This window comes from Pogona vitticeps, chromosome 10 (genome assembly GCF_051106095.1).
Source record: "Pogona vitticeps strain Pit_001003342236 chromosome 10, PviZW2.1, whole genome shotgun sequence".
Classification (NCBI taxonomy): Eukaryota; Metazoa; Chordata; class Lepidosauria; order Squamata; family Agamidae; genus Pogona; species Pogona vitticeps.
In genome coordinates, this window is record NC_135792.1 from 24,281,935 (window position 1) to 24,298,145 (window position 16,211).

Genomic DNA, 16,211 nt, shown 5'->3' on the forward strand with positions numbered 1-16,211 from the left:
CTCTCCTCCTTTTTTTTTTTTTGAAAGGGATGAAAAAGATAATTCAGAGCTAATCTAGGGCTTGTCCGGGAGAACAAAGCTTGTCTGGCCTTGAGCCCACCCATCATCTCCAGAGAACAATCCATGGGGCAAGGATGACACATTCAGGAACCTTCCCTCCCCCCCCTTCTCTTCTGCCCAAACTGCAGAAGCTCCGGGCTCAGTTGCAACCTCATGGAAATCCCCCCCGGGTGCTTATGGCTGCCAAGCCTGCCCACAGGAGGACTGAACACAAGGAAGGATAGCCCAAGTGGATTCAACCCAAGCCGCCCCCCCGTGTTACCCCACAGTCCTTTCCCACAATTGTCAACCAGATGCCTGTGGAAGACCAATAGGAGATGCATGGGAGGTGCTCACGACCTGGGAACCAGCATTGCAGGTGGCAACTATTAAAGCCAGCTTAGAAAAATATCATGTATGTGTTTAGTCATTTGCAGCTTACAGCTTTCATAATCCCCCTGTCCATAAAGCCGCTAGCCCTGCTGGTTGTAGTATTCTTACGCTTTTAGTCCCAAAACCCACCCTTTTTTTTTGTGCTTCCTCATATATAACCCGCAACCTAAGGTCAAGTCATCTGAGTTAATTCTGCTAAGTGTACAATACGGAGGCCTGACTCATCAAAGGCATTATTAGATGAAGCTGTTACGACAACACAACCCTGACAGATCATTCTGGCCTCTTGTCTCCAAGGGCCTACAAAGCAACTTACATAATTTCCATCACCACAACCGTGGCATGGTATAGAGGAGTGATTTGGCATGGCTTGCATGTAAGAAAACCAGCTGTCACGTCGCATTATCCCGCCCATAGCTTAGGTCATCTTCTGACATTGTGTAAGGAAGAGAACAAAAATCTGAATAAAATACATCTGGGATGGGAGTGGATGAGAAACAAGAGACAGTGTTTATGTTTCTACAAAAGAGATGATAATGAAAAGCCACATTCCGGCCAGGCCCTCCTTTTACTCTCACGGCTTGCTGAAGATGGGTCAAAGCAAGGATAACGAGCTACTTCGCCCTAAACCCAGCAAATGCTATGAACCAATAAAGAAAGATGCTGGATGAGACATAAATGTTATGAAGAAATATATCCTGAACATGTATTTTTATCAGTACACACAACCATAACAGTACAATAATATTGAAAATATGTAATTGTGTTATCTCAGATTCTGAACGGGTTTATGTATCCGAACAGTGTTGTTCCAGAAATCTGCTGAAAAGTCTGGGGATTTTATATTCTTGATTTCAACCATGTGTTTTGAAGAACAGAAAACAGTTACACAGTTATGATTTTGTGCATGTAGAGAATGGCCTGTATTTCATAATGCCTGTTTATATTTATATTTATTTATTTATTTATTGGATTTATATACCGCCCCATAGCACTACAAGCACTCTCCGGGCGGTTTACAATTTTTAATTATACAGGCTACACATTGCCCCTGCAGCAAGCTGGGTACTCATTTTACCGACCTCGGAAGGATGGAAGGCTGAGTCAACCTTGAGCCGGCTACCTGGGATTTGAACCCCAGGTCGTGAGCACAGTTTTAGCTAGCACTGGTTTACAATTCTTCCATCATCCACAGAAATTCATGGTTCACCGCTTTCACATTTCCCGCATCTCCCGACACAATTCTCAACTATATATATATAAAAAAAGATCTACATGCATAACAGGAGAGAAAAGGCATTTAGAAATGCATATTTGAGAAGGGGATCTGTTTTAAAAATCATATTGGATCACATATTAACAGGCACATTTCCAGGCAGATTAAAAGAAAAACAATACACAGATTGATGTAGCAACCGGGCAGAACTGACTTAAGGTGAGTAAATAAATAAATAAATAAATAAATAAATAAATAAATAAATAAATAAATAAATAAATAAATAAATAAACAAACAAACAAACAAACAAACAAACAAACAAACAAACAAACAAACAAACAAACAAACAAGTCAGAGACTCAGAATAGGCTGATTTTCTTGTCCTTAGGAGCCAACCTGGGTGACCTTGGGCAAGCTGCATGTTGGTCCCAGGGTGCCCATAGAGGAAGGAAAGAGAAAGCCACTTCTGAGTGCTCTCTTCCCAGAACACCCTGGAAAGAGTCACCATAAGACAGAATTGACTTGATGCCACAACATCAGCATCAAGTGCATGCATAGCTATGATCAGACTCAGCTACACGTTGGCTGGAACCCAACATGCAACCATGGATACATAAATGGTGATGACTGGAAAATCGCCTCTAGAGGTCTAGGATTGGAACTGCCTCCGGGGATGTTTTTTCTGATATGAAAGGCTTCCCTGTAGTCCAGGGCTCTCAAAGGCTTCCCCAGGGCAAAAAAAAGGATCCCTCGGAAGCCTGGGAGCCTGGGAGGCAGGAGCAGGGATAGGAACCTTTCCATGAAAGAGGAACACCGCAGGCTGATGATGTCAGTACCATTTATGCCTCTATAGTTACTCTATAGGATTTCAGCCATTGTTAGCCTGTTAACATTCAAATGTAGATACAAATATATCAGAATCAATGACATTTTGGAGAAGGCCTAATAAGAACAGTGGATATTAATAAATAGGCAGCCATAGCCATTTCAGAGGGAAGGTTAGAGACCCTCTCTCTACTAAGATGGGATGGGACCTTCTCTCCTAATGGGCTCTGAGTGAGAACATATATGTGTCAAGTGAGAAAAAAACCCACAGATATCTGGGAGAAGGAAGGTATGAATCCTGCAACTGGACTTCAAGATGCAACTGACAAGGCTGTGATTTTGGAAGAAAGAGTATGCATGTGTGTTGGCAGTTTTATTGTACAGCTAATTACGCTTGTTTACATGGCTGCTTTGTTCCTGTTCCGTTTGTACATTCATTAACAAATATTGCAAAAAACAGTCCAGCTTCCCACAGTACTCTACCTTCTTCAAGGAATTAACCCCACAAAAGAGAACTGGAACTTCTTGACTTTTGGGGAACTGGTGCCTGTGAAATAATCCCGTTGGTCATTTGCATAGACATGGCGCAGAAAAACTTCTTTCCAAATTATCTGTTTGTAAGTACTTCTGCCTCTACCATAGCAGAAGAGGATGGAGCAGTTCGCAGTATCTCCATGACTGCGGATTATGATTGCCTTCCAAGGGCTTTGCTTCTTGGCGATACAACTCAACCTTTCCATCCAAGAAAACCTGGATCCTCTGCTTCTGAAATACATGTGCTAATTATGTAAATAGTCAGTCCTAGTGATGGACTGCCACTGGCTGAAGACCAAAGGTTGATAAAACTCCAACACACTGTTGAAGGAGAGACAGGATGTCTTCTCCTTACAGAAACAAGAAAGAAAGTCAAAGATGCCAAACAAATTAAGGCAGATTTTTGCACATCCCTAGTGAAGCTTTGAGTCACACTCACACAGAGTTAGTAATTATTAGGTAAAGCTTCTCCTTGACAAATTGTCCAGTCGTGTCTGACTCTGGGGGGCAGTGCTCATCCCCGTCTCCAAGCCGTAGAGCCACCGTTTGTCCAAAGACCGTTTCCATGGTCATGTGGCCAGCGCGACTAGACACGGAATGCTGTGACCTTCCCACCGTAGTGGTACCTATTTATCGACTTGCATTTTTACATGCTTTCAAACTGCTAGGTTGGCAGGAGCTGGGACAAGCAACGGGAGCTCCCTCCAGCCCATGGATCCAATATTACGACTACTGGTCTTCTGACCCTGCAGCACAGAGGCTTCTGTGGTTTATCCCGCAGCGCCACCGCGTGCCTTAGTAATTATTACCAGAGGGTTAATAAAAGAAAGTGTCTCCATGCTTATGTTTTTGCAAAGTGACCTTGCAAGCGCCATAGTCTTATCACAGAGTGAGGGTTAGAGATAAGATCATAACCAGCGTGACTCCAGGTCAAAGGGGGAAAAATGCAACAAGAACCGAGGGAAGCAAAACAAAGGGGCGCAGAATGGCCTTTCTGCGTGTTGAACGGGAAAAGGAAATTGACCAGCCCAGCCACATTTGTGACTCTCTGCAAGACGATGTGCCTGTGATGGATGGGCTGAGGCAGTGAGAATGGGTGGGGAGGGACTTGGTTTGCCACCCTCATCTTGTCTCATCTCTTCCTTGATGACAGCACTGTTTCCCAGACTTTTCCAGAACCGAAACTAGTGGCAGGTCTCACCGACAACTGCATGTGTTCTTTCTGGACGCACACAAGAAAGCCTTGTCCTCGTGCTCTCCCAGTTTCTTGCTGCCCCGTTGCGTTTGCTTTCTGTCTGATCATCAGGCTAAGAAGGAAGGCATCAATGCTTGAATCACTGGGGCCAAGAATTGATCTCCGTCCAGCTGTCAAGGTGGCCACAGCTGGAAAAAGGCACTAGATGCCCACTTGGCCTTCCAGGGACTTCCAAGCTGAGGTCCTCGCCCTTTCTAGAGCAGTAGTCTTTGCCTCTCTCTGCGTGGCACCCCTAAAAGAAGCCTGGCCTTCTCCCTTAAAATCCTTTTCAGAGTGTAATTGGTACCAGAATTGGGAAAGATGGGGGATTCTGGGAGATGTAGTTCACATAAACTCTGCATGACATCTCTGGAGGATGTTTGTGTTTCTAGCTAGCCAGCCTGAGAAATTATTGTTATTGGTTTAAAAATATGAAAGAGTCAAAAACAGACAAAATCATAACACCATTGACTGATATTATATAACAGATATATGTTTTAACCAAAAACCTAAGTACTCATTAAAAAGCAATGTAGTTATGTACACTGTTCCCAATATAGTCAATTTTTTTTTGCAGTTCTGATGTTGTCATTTCAGAGATCTACAGCTGATGATAATATTTTATAAAATTCCAGGGCTCTCGACATTTCAGTGCCCTGCGGGGAGTGGCATCGTCACATTTGCCCTGCTTTAATTACAGTCCTGCCATATAGGCTCAGATGCCGTTGATGTTTGGTGACCAAAATGGGGGGGTCAGGGGAGACGCTCCCCTGCCCCTATGGGTCCACAAACCAGCCACGCTTGTGTGGGAAGAGAACAGTCCTTCAAAGACTGTGGATTCAAATTATCCCAGCCAGAATCAAGTGGGGACATAGTGAGGTCCGTCATCATGGCTTCATCAGGATTTGAACCCGTGCCTTCCCTTGCGTTGGGCTGATTCTCCGGTTAACTGGCCGCTCCCTTCCAAGAGGAAGCAAATGCAGGGGAATGACTCATGCACATACACAACAGTCCTCCTCCTCTGATTGGCTGGCAGTTTCTGCTAAGTCACAACATCCTGCATGGCTGAAAGAACTAGGCTGACCGATAACGAAGAAGGGGCCGTGTTGATGTACTTAAAGATATGCCATATCAGGCTACGGTTAATTATATACCTGTCCTTCTTAGATGTACACCTGCCAGCTAGGGGAGTTCATATTTTGATTGGAGTTTGGACATCTGTTTATTTGCAGATTGAGCAATGAAGGAGTGGGTTTTTTTAAAAAATCCATAAATATGGATCAGGATGCTGATTTATTAAGGTTGTCAGACCACTTTAAGGACTGAGCCCTTAAAGTTTAAAATTTCAGGATATTTATAAATGATTGTTTATAGTCCATTAAGCAGAATGCAAAACAACAGAATACCCATAAGAAGAGATGGCATCTTTTGTCTGGATGGGTATAAAATAAGCAGAGCTCCTATTGATGCAAGGTGGTGCGTTATGTGCCCTGAAGCTGGAATGGACTTCTAGTGACTCTAAGAGGACCTTCAAGATAAATGAGATGTTCAAGGGAGTCATTTTACCAGTTCCACCCTTCTCACGAGTTCTCATGGCCAAGCAGGAATTTAAACCTGGGTGTCCCGAATTCTAGCCCATCACTCTTGCCTACTACACCGCACTGACTATACCTCATTCAAATGTAAAAGCAACAAGAAAGCTATTGAGATTTTCAAAGAACCATGCTGCCCGAGAAAGGTGAGAGCTGAAGATCAACTGTGTCGTACAATGGCTAGAGCATCAGTTCCCAATCTTGGGTCTCCAGATGTTCTTGGACTCAAAACTCCCAGAATCCTTCACCACCAGCTGTGCTAGTCAGGATTTCTGGGAGTTGCCACCCAAGAACATCTAAGGCAGTAGTCCCCAACCTTGGGCTTCCAGATGTTCTTGGACTACAACTCCCAGAAAGCCTTCACCACCACCTCTGCTGGCTAGGATTTCTGGGAGTTGAAGTCCAAGAACATCTGGAGGCCCAAGGTTGGGGAGCACTGATCTAAGGGACCCAAGGTTGGGAATCACTGGGTTAGAGCACTGGACTAGCCCAATATTATCTGCCTCAACTTTCTCCAGTATTCTACATCAATCTTCCATATTAATAGCAATATTTGGAACCAAAGCACCAAATCCTAGTTTCTCCTGTATTATCTGTAACTCTTACAGGTGTGTTACATGTAAGAGGTGGGTGAATGTTCCTACTCTGTTGATATGGTTTGTAAATTAACTTCGGTATTTTTCCTCTAGGAAGCGATGCGGGGCCCCAGAGAGTGATCATGAGCTTTTGGTGTGACTTCCCGCTGTGATTGCTAAAAGTCTTTATTCACCCTGCAAAAAAAAAGCCAAAACAAACATAGAGGGAATCAAATGTAACCAAACGACAAGTCCAAGTTCGCTGGAGTAGCCACACTTCTCTGTTTCCAGGAGGTCAATATACCGCCTTGAACTCTTGTATTTATAAACAAGCAGCACTGATAAGGAGAGCAAAGTTTTTCTCCAACAGCATTCCAGTCTTGACCTTTGACTACTCCGAATGATTTCCCCAAAAATGCACTAGTTGGGCTCTTTGAAAACAATCCCTGGAAAACAAATGAGGGTTTTAGTGTTTGTGAAGGCTCTCGGTTGAAAACCCAGAAGCAGGGCACAAACATCTCTGGAGGATGTTTGTGTTTCTAGCTAGCCATCCTGAGAAATTATTGTTATTGTTATTGCTTTAAAAATGTGAAACAGTCAAAAACAGACAAAATCATAACACCATTGACCAATATTATATAACAGATATATGTTTTAACCAAAAACCTAAGTACTCATTAAAAAGCAATGTAGTTATGTACACTGTTCCCAATATTGCCATTATTTTTGTTTTGATCCAGACATTTCTTCATTCTATTACTGTTTTGTCTTGCGTATTATGCTCTTGGTGTCTGTCCATTTGATTCTAAAAACCCCATCAGTTCTTAGCTTGGTAGTTTTCTGACTCTTTCTCTACCTGATGTTCCTATGGATTCTTGACTACTGGCAGACTGTATGTTTTACATGGTGGCCAGTGTATTAATTTTGCTACTCTGTCATGCCTTGCTTTGTAGTCTGCCCATGCAATCTTTGAACATTCACAACTGAGCTGTCACACAGCGTCATCTTTTTTCTTAGCAGTCAACATTTGCTGTTTGCACAAATTATTCGAATTTTTGCTTTCGTGGCATTAAGTTTGGATTGCTGGTTCTTGAGCAGCAAAGATCAAGCCTCTGGTTTCTGTCTTGACAGTCGTCAGTTTTTGCCGTACCCATGTCGAGGTATTATCATGTATTCCAACAATTTTTCTCAGCTGTTGTCTATGCCATGGTGGTGGTTGCTACTGCTGTTATAATGTGCTGTCCAGTTGATTATGAGCAATGGCAACTCCTCCAGGCTTTGCTAAATGTAAAGTCCTTGGAAGTGGTTCCCCAGCCCCTCCCTTTGGTGGTGCCCTGGGACCATGTAATAAACCCAAAGATCCTGTGGCAGGCAGGGAACATAACCCATCATCCACATACATTCTAGATTTCTCTTGGCCTCTCTCCTTGGAGGCACAGTGGGGATTCAAACTCCCCAGCCATGGGTGTTACAGTCCATTGAGCCGTACCAGCTCGTTAATCTCAGAATTAATCTTTAGCTAAAATCTTAATTACTTAGGGGAGCAAGCCAAACAGTTAAAACAACACCAAGAGCTGTGAGATTCTTCTGCCCCACCTTGACAGATCATGTTTGCTCAAGGGTGTGACTTCAGTCATAAAATATAACATGTCTGAAAACTACCGGATAATTTTTTTTTCTCCTTTTCTCTCACTCTCTTCCCTTCCCGCCCTCTTCTAAGGAAGAGCTGGAGGGTTCAACAGTGTTTCTAATTATCTGACAAAAAAAAGGGATGTTGTCCTTTTCAAATGAGAACAATTAGTATGCCTGTTGTTGATCCTCAGAATCAGAAGTATCTGGAAACAAAGCACAGAGAAGAGCCAACATCTAAAATCCTGGTGAATCAAAGAACTCAGCTGAGAAATCCAGAGATGTTTCTGATCATACTTCTCATGCCATGGACTCGGCAAGTATGTCGCTGAAACCATTTGGCTTGTTTCCTCCCACCCACTATGCCAATGGATTCCCAACCTTGAGAGACTCACGTGTTCTTGGACTGCCTTTCCCAGAAGCCATCACCACCAGCTACGTTGGCCGGTGTTTCTGGGATTTGCAGTCCAAGAACATCTGGGTGATCCAAGGTTGGGAACCCCTGCACTATGCCCAAGCCATGAGAAAATTCTCAGGAGATGGGCTGGATGGCTCAATAGGGCAACACCCCCCCCCCAGCTCTGATAGGGCTGGATACAGAGGACGTTGGATTCCAAGTGGGGCAGCTGCATCAAACCCACCTGTTCAGTCCATCAAGAGAGGAAGGACCCATATGCAACCAGCCCCCAAATGCCACCTGGGAACAACCGTCTGGCGTCCATGCCAGGCAGGATTTTGATATTGCCGAAAACAGTCTGGAATGATGAAATATGGATTTTCCTGCCCAGAACGAGTATAAGACTGTTGTTCCTAGTGGCGTTTTGGGGCTGGTTACGTGAGTCACCATTAGTTGGGTGGAACAGATGAATTTCCTTGGGATGCCCTACTCTGAAGTCACCATTCTGGGCTGGTTTTTTTGCTCTGTTGATTTTCTGCACGGAACAGGTACTGCACAGTTGTTCACAGAGGTACTTAGGGGCTGGCGGTTGCCTCTGTTCCCTCTAGTTAAGTGGTTCTGATGAATCTGGTTGGGTTGGCCAACCTGGAAGTCACCATTCAGGACTGTTTTTCACAATATTGATTGTCTGCCCAGATCACGGACTGGAACGTCATTCCTGAGGATGATTTATGGCTTGTTGCATTTGTCTCAGGCATGTGTTGTGAATTTGGTTGGATTACCCCAAGCAGAAGTTGCTGTCCTGGGCCACTGTGTTCAGTCCAGGTGGGGTTTTGGGCAACAAAGAGTTGATGAAAGAAAAACATTAATTTTTTTTAGGTTTATGCTTGAAAATATTGTTCTGATGTTTGTCCCTTGCATCCCATGGTTCTTGGCACCAATTTTTATTTAGAAGTCCTCATTCTGCCCTGCTCTGTTCTGTGATGCCTCTTCCCTAGTCCTTACAGCTACTCATAGTTAAGTCGCTGCCCCACCTTAGCCAGGACCCTAATTTCTGGAATTAATTTCTTCTGCTTCTTTGTAGTTAAGTTGCATGGCCTTAAACAGCAAATTACCATCAATTCAATTGTTAAAAATTGCCCTCTCCAACTTAACCTTAACCAAACTGAATTTTTGAACTTACTAACCATTAATTAAACGCTTAACTATTTAGTAACAACTTCTCCATCTCTAAGTTTGAAAGCAAAGCAAAGCGTGCTGCTTATATACCCACCACCACCACCAAAAGTGTTTAAAGCACTCTTTATGTGGTTTACAACACAATTAAACAAGCAACTACTCCCCAACTACCTTGAACTGGCTACTCAATCTACCAACCTCATAGGAATGAAAGGCTGAGTCAGCTTCAAGGCAGCTATCTGAGCTGGTCGAAATCAAAGTCAGATTGTGAGCAGGATCTTGACTGCAGTACTGCAGTTTAACCACTTTTAAAGCACGCTTTTGCACTGTGCCACAAGGCTTCTTTAACCAGTTTGATCGGATAAATCCAGGCACTTCTCAGCTAAGAGTATAGAGGACTAGAAATCCCTTCTCACTTCCACCCCAATCTTGATAGACAGTAGGGACTCTTCTTGCACTTAGCATGGGAACATTCACCCCTTTCCCCCCCCTCTTGCTGGGAGTTATGGGATTCGTAGTCTAAAAAAGGAGACTTCCCAAACTATCCCGTCATTAAGGCCACATCTACCTTCTCAAGGTGTGGAGACCAACATAGCCAGTTAAAAGATTTTCTTAACCACCAAGGTCATATTTTTTTAAGCTAATCAAGTTAGAATCAGGTTCCTCCACTTCATACTGTAAATTCTTTGTGTCTGAAAGTTTCTTGGGCAGCCGAACTTGAGCTGCTCTTTCACCTGATCTCTCCCCATGTACACAGAAGTAGCCAAGTGATTATAAATGGCCAGGTCAATATTTGTACTTAAAGTTTGGAGAGGAGAACGGTGCGCAGTCACCTGGCAGGTTAAGTTCACCCCAGGTGCCCTCTGGAAAGCAGAAGAGCAACAGAAGCCCTCGCCTGTTGGATGCCAGGAGAACGCGGCCATGATTCGACTGAACTTTCCCCTAGTGTCAGAGACTGAGAAAGAAAAAGAATAAAAAACATTGGACAGGTTAACATTTGCCCTAAATTTCTCCCCCCTTTTTTTGGCATGTAATGCAGGAGTTTTAATTTCTGGGAACTTTCCATGAGCTGTTGGAGAATCTCAGGAACCTCGCTGAAAGATGAGCCGTGAATAATAGGGGCCATTCCCAGTGTTTCTGCAGTGTTTCCGGTTTTAATATTGTTTAAGTTTTATGATATTGTTGATGGAAGCCATGGGTTTTGCTTCTCGTCTTAATAGCCCTGTCTGTGCATCTTTCGACCTTGCAACATCGCCATAGTTTCATTCTGCATTAAGACAACAATGGATAAAACAGGTGATTTTAGTAACCAGGTATTGTATTTCTGGATAAGCAACAAGGAAAGACATACCAAATAGAAGTTGGGTTTCTATCACCAGACAACTTCAGAAGCAAAGATTTTTTTAAAGCATTAAAATTGCATTAAATAAAAAATATATATAACATGCTCCTAAGCCACCCCCTTCCCTTGCTGGTTTTTAACCCCGCAGCTGTCCTGCTTCACTGCACTTGTTACTGAAACCCAGCAGCATCCACAGTAATTCTGTAGCGCTGGACGGTACCACAACACAAATTCCATTATTGCTCCCAGACTCTGGAACTCCCTCCCACTGGAGGCCAGACTGACCCCATCTTTGCTGTCCTTCCACTAGTAGACAAAGATGTTTCTCTTCAGACAGGCTGTCCCTAAGTAACTGACCATCTAGGAGGCAATAAACAAGATGATTTATATTTTGTTGCTTCAAATTCCATTTTTTGTCATACTTTTACCTAACATTTTTAATATAATGCTATTAATTCTTGTTTAATATTTGAATAATTTACTGTTTTTGGCTTTAAATGTTGTGTTTTTAATGACGTGAGCTGCTTTGGGGCCCTTTTTAGGGGAAAGGAAAGGCAACACTATTTCTAATCAATCAATCAATCAATCAATCAGTCAGTCAACCAACCAACCAACCAACCAACCAACCAACCAAACAACCAACCAACCAACCAACCAACTCTTTTTGCACTGTAAGCCCAGCCAGACTGCAGATGAGAGCATCTCACAGATTCTGTGAAAGAGGAAGCCAATCTGGAAATGGGGAATTGGTGATTATGGGGTGGAGGGCAAAAGTGTGCATGGTTCATTTGGAGCAGAGGGCAACCCAGAGTAATGGGCAGTGTTGCCTTGCAGCATTGCCAATTTTGAGGGGAGGGGGTTAGGAGTTGCAGTGGAGGTTGGAGAACAGCTTTAGAGGCCACACGTGGCTGACTCATGCCCTAAAACACCAGCTCCTTTTTGCCAGCTCTGGGCACCCATCTGTGGGCAGTGGGTCTCCCAGTGAAGTCCTTTGAAAAGGCCACCTTCCAGCGATCATAACACCCCAGGGCATAATGGCTTGCAGGGTTTGGATGGCCAGATGCCCCGCGATCATTTCCAGGTGGCCTCGGGACGAGGGTGCCAGCAAGTCCAGAACAGGAAAGGAAATATTTGGCTTTTCCAACTCTTCAGCCACCTTTAGACCCGAAGGCATTAGCTCATCGTTCAATAGCTTTTTGCCCCCTCACCTATTCTTGTATCCCGAAGGCAGCCGCTGGGCCTCTTCAGAGAATCCATCGTGTCCGTTATGGAATCACTGCCAAGGTACATATTGATTGGCCAGCAGGTCCCATGCCAGGCAGAGGAGTCATGATCAGCGATGCTGAATGATCAGCTATGGGTCACCACAGCTCTCACGTAAGCTGGGTTTCAAGCTGGGCTGCTAACCGGTTAATCAGCTAGACCTCCTCAACCAAATCTCTCCACTTAAAAGGCGGCAGACTGATTAGTTATCCTAAACTCGTTATCTTTGTATTCAATATTGATCCTCAGCCATGATCAGTAAAGACAACGGTACTGAATACAAACTTGCATTTAAGGCACCACGCAAAAGGAACAAGGGATGCAAAGGGAGGAGGAGTAAATGCAAGCTGAGGCATTACTATACATCCCATAGGTATCTGGCTAGCACCCCACCCCCACCTCCCACTCCAAGCCAAATCGACCTCATAGGGAACATTATTGGATAAATGGAGTGAAGGGATTGTAAGCATCACCTTAAGCTCCTCCTTACAGAAAGAGTGATGCAGCCAACGAGTAACTCTTAAGGTACCATTGCACAAGGGGCAAAACTCCATTTGCTTCAGAGTTTTTCAGACCAGGTCTCCACTCCTTTTCGATGGTGAAATCACTGTAGCCGTCCACACCTATGGGCCTGTCTCAAGAGGACAGCCTCCCTGTTCCGATGGGTGCTTGTTCGTAGTGGAGACCTTGCTCCGTCATTTGCACTGAAAAGCAGAGACTGCAACCATAATCTGCCTAACGGAGATGAGAGGGAATCTCCCCTCACCCTGCAACTCTTAAAATACAGTTTTGCTAAGAAGATTATGAAACAGAGCCCTTTGGTTAGATTGGTGCTGTATCATTTCTCTGTGTCCCCTCCCCATCCTTTTCTTTCTTCTTTGCCTTAAACTTTAAAGGTTGCAATAGCATGCATGTGTGCATGCTGGCACACACACAAATACACACACAGAGGCAGAAAACTGTGAGTGGGAAATACTGTGGGGGAAAGAACTGTCTTTTGCTGAGATTGGCAGTTTCCATCAGGACCACCCCTTCCCTTCACCCTCTTTGAAAATATTTTATTTTATTTTTCTGAAGTGACATAGCGCTCATCTGACACAGTACTAACTTTGACAAGTGTAATTTTTTTTAAAAATAGAAAAATTGTTTGGAGGAGGAGAAACAACAGGCACTAAATTGAGGGTAACTGTTATAATGCCATGCCCTGCTGCCAATTTCACTGTAGATACCCCTATGACTGACAGGGGAATCGGAGATCAGCCATGCCAGAAAGTGGAGAAAAGCAATGCCAGCTACATCAGGACAAAAGGAATCACCGCCTGCCAACTGAATGAAAAGAGATGATTCTCCAGTTGAAAAACTTAGGTTTCCTGAACTTAGTTCTATGTCATGTTGTTGTTGGTAAATCCTTTGGTTTTAACCAGGCCAACACCAGCACAAAACAAAAGATAAATTTCAGATAGAGTCACACCCTTAAGCCTGTACTTTTCTAGAAGGAAATATAAGTGCATGAAGTTAAAAAAATACACACACACCAGTTTATTTGCATGAACGAAGGGTCACTGCAAGTTCTTCCAGTAAGAAAAGAGTTGCATATGGCAAATATCCTTCAGTAAAATACCAACATCATTACATCAGAGAGCTTTCTTGCATAAGGAGTGGCTTGAGACCAGGCTGTCTGAAGGACCTTCTTGTCCTGCACAGGCCTCCAGAATTTGCAGCGCGGGGCGTCCGGCCTTCAGTGATGACGCAAATGGCGGGTAGCCAGGGAGACCCTTTTCCCAGCAATTTCCAAATTTGGATCCCCAGTTGCTGGAGGCTTTGACCTCTTGGAAGCACTCTCTCCTGGCACTGCAAGTGGTCAGGGATTCCAGCAACATTTGCTAACCTAATTTAGGGAGCCACCCACCCATGTCCTTACATTGAAACCTATAAATCCTGGAATGGGTGTCCAGCACCGTTCTGTCATTAAGTTCAGCCTTCCGTCTGGCTAAAGCCCTTACATTTTCATTGAAACCACTGTGTATGTTTAGATGGCAGCAACGCCTCTGGATCTTCTGCTGGTGTATGGCTTAAGGCAGTGGTCCTCAACCTTGGGCCTCCAAGTGTTCTTGGACTACAATTCCCAGAAGCCTTCACCATCACCTTTGTTCACCAGGATTTCTGGGAGTTGAAGTCCAAGAACATCTGGAGGCCCAAGGTTGGGGACCATTTGCTTAAGGCATCCCCAACCACCAGTGATGAGGCATTTCTGCCAAACCTATTGATTCAGAGTGCCTGCCCAAAATGAAAGTTTAAAATCTTTCCTTTAAACGTCTTGGGAAACACAAGGTGATGACATTGCTCTTCGTAGCTTCAATGTGGCAACTTCTGGTTTTTTTGCGCTCAAGACTTGAATTGGTTTGTGCTTCTACAGGTGGCATGATGAGTTCTTAGCTGCTGTTTCAGCAGGCGCAGGCTGGAAGGCAGTTTAAATACGAACAGCTTTTTGTTCTGGGGCATCTGTCCGAAGAAAGGCTTCTCCTGGGACGGTGGAACTCCCTGCCAATAGAAACTGAAGGCCCCTCCTTACTCTCCTTCCGCTCACATGCAAAGGCCTTTTAATTCAAACAGTCTTTTGTCAATTAACTGGCTGCTAAGAAAGGAGATGTCAGAGGATTATACAAATGCAGGAATAGGTGATACATTTATGGGATAATTAAGAAATTAATACTAATGTTTGAGCTCCCCACAAGAATTTGGTGCACAGCCTGAGGGAGATGAAGAATCACTGAAAGCTTGCTTTAGTTTATTTGTTAAAAAATTTTCTTCATGGTCCAATAAAGGTATCACCTATTCCTGCACATCGATCGTTTTGAGGACAATGCAACCTTGTCCTGATTTTTAGCGGATTATGTTGCACTTGACTGCCTATGGCGATGTCTTTTACATTTCTTTTAAAACTCAAAGGTGTGTTAGTGCTATAACAGGACTTGCTGTGTGCTTGTTTGTTTGTCAACATCAGTTTCAGTCTGATTTTACCAGTACCTGCTTCTAAGGGCCGGTGATCACTACACACAAAAGACCAGCTAATAACACCCATCAATCACAGTGACAGATAATCTCCGCCCTTATCACAACAATGCACCCATAACAAAAAAACACCCCAATCACCATAAGCACCCAATCTCCTGAAAAGGACAAAAGCTGATCCCACAGCTATAAATACTCAACTCCCAGACAAACTGCACCAGAGCACAGACAGAGTTCCAGAGTTCTTACTCCTCTCCTCTGAAGATGCCGGCCACAGAGACTGGCGAAACGTCAGGAAGAACAACCTTCAGAACACGGCCAAAGAGCCAGAAAAACCCACAACAACCATTAGATCCCGGCCATGAAAGCCTTTGCAAATACATTTCTTATCTCTTTTTTAAAGGTTGCAAACTACTTCGGGCCCCAGCAATGCAAGGCAAAATATAAGAGGAACAGTAGTCATTTGTCACTAGGAGATACATGGTCTAATAAAAGCTTAGCAGCCTCATTCGCCTTACTTCTGCTTCTAAAAGTAGAGGGCAGATGCAATGAAACCTGCTTAAATCTTGAATGGTTTAGGCCCTTTGAAACAGCCTGAGAACCTGCCTCTATTCTGGACCTTCTCCAAGCCATTCCTCGTGCTCTGCGGAGTGGTGGCGAACGATGAGATCAGCAGCTAGGAATCTGTTCATGACTAAGGCTTTGCATGGCTATCTGTACACCGGTACATTTCAGTGCACGCTGAGAGACCATTGCAACACACATGCATGGCAGGATGTTGCTTTTTTTTCACAACCCTTAAAAAGAAATTTACTGTATTTCCTTCTGCAGTGAGACAAGCCTGTACTGAAAGACCAAGTGTACTTTCTGACCCTTGTCGGCACGGTGGTACCGGAGCACAAAGACAGGAAGAGTGAGATTCTGAGGCTTTTTTTTAAGAATTGGAGTGATGATATCATCTGCCAGAGGAATTGCTGCAG